Genomic DNA, 1446 nt, shown 5'->3' on the forward strand with positions numbered 1-1446 from the left:
TCTGTTCTAAATAACTTTTTTAAAGCTTCTATATAAGCGGAGCGCGGACGGTGGAGTGCGAGCCGGTGCAGCCAGGCGCGGCGGGATATATGGTACACATCCTACACTCTAGAGAATTGCCTTCCACAGAACCCAGTGGCACCATAAAGTCCAATCCTGCCATCCAAGCTGCTATTGACCTCACGGCAGGGGCCACAGGAGGCACAGCATGCCCGACTGGGCAGCCCTTCGACACAACGAAGGTGAAGATGCAGACATTCCCAGATCTCTACCGGGGCCTCACTGACTGCTGCCTGAAGACCTACTCCCAGGTGGGCTTCCGCGGCTTCTACAAGGGCACCAGCCCTGCACTGATTGCCAATATTGCCAAGAACTCGGTACTCTTAATGTGTTATGGCTTCTGCCAGCAGGTGGTCCGTAAAATGGTTGCACTGGACAGGCAGGCAAAACTGAGTGACCTCCAGAATGCAGCTGCTGGTTCCTTTACCTCTGCCTTTGCCGCACTGGTCCTCTGCCCCACAGAGCTTGTGAAGTGCCAGCTCCAGACCATGTATGAAATGGAACCCTCACAAAAAATAGCTGCGAGTCAGAATACAGTTTGGTCAATTGTGAAAGAAATCTTTAGGAAGGACGCGGCCCCTTGGGCTTCTACCATGGACTCTCAAGCGCTTTACTTCGAGAAGTCCCAGGCTACTACTACTTCTCCGGTGGCTATGAACTGAGCAGATCATTTTTCGCCTCAGGGAAATCAAAAGATGAACTAGGTCCTGTCGCATTGATGCTAAGCCGTGTATGTGGTGGAATTTGCCTGTGGCTTGCTGTCTATTCACGGATTGTATCAAATTTAGAATTCAAGTTCTTTCTATGACTGGAAAGCAGACAGGTCAGAACCTTCCTGAGTATTGGGAAGAACGAAGGAGTAACAGCCTTGAATTCTGGACTGAAACCTGCTATGATTCGAGCTTTCCCTGCCAATAGAGCACTGTTTTTTGGCCTATGAATATATCAGGAAGTTGATGATGAAGCGTACTGAAGTGTCCTGGTGGGCTTGGATTGAAGGCAGGCGTTTAGTGACTGTTATTAATTCAGGGTTTCACAGAGTGCAAGAACAATGTGGAATTATTTGATTAATTGGACTTTTGTCACTGTCTTCCCTTCTATTCAGAGTTAAGACTCCGTGGAAGCCCCTGTTTTCTACACAGTGTAATTTCTGCCCATTATTGTACCAAAAGAAAAAAGTCGCTGCTCTTCTCTTGCCCTTGGTGGAATGTACAGGGCAGCTAGCTGGTGGCCTTATGCACTGTGTTCCTCTCGGGACTTCTGCAGAAGTCAGAGGTACACATGCAATTTTAGATGGTTCTAGGTTGAGGAATACACAATTTTGTTTCCTGAGGTGGTGACCAATTTTTACACAGATGGTTGTAAATGATTGCTTAATCCATCCTA

General features: G+C 47.8%; 1 pseudogene; it reads left to right on the forward strand.

Annotated features, from left to right (window-relative positions):
- Positions 1 to 233: 233 nt before the first annotated feature.
- On the forward strand, positions 234 to 1127 carry LOC100772457 (annotated as a pseudogene).
- The last annotated feature ends 319 nt before the right edge of the window (positions 1128 to 1446 follow it).

This window comes from Cricetulus griseus, chromosome 3 (assembly GCF_003668045.3).
Source record: "Cricetulus griseus strain 17A/GY chromosome 3, alternate assembly CriGri-PICRH-1.0, whole genome shotgun sequence".
Taxonomy (NCBI): Eukaryota; Metazoa; Chordata; class Mammalia; order Rodentia; family Cricetidae; genus Cricetulus; species Cricetulus griseus.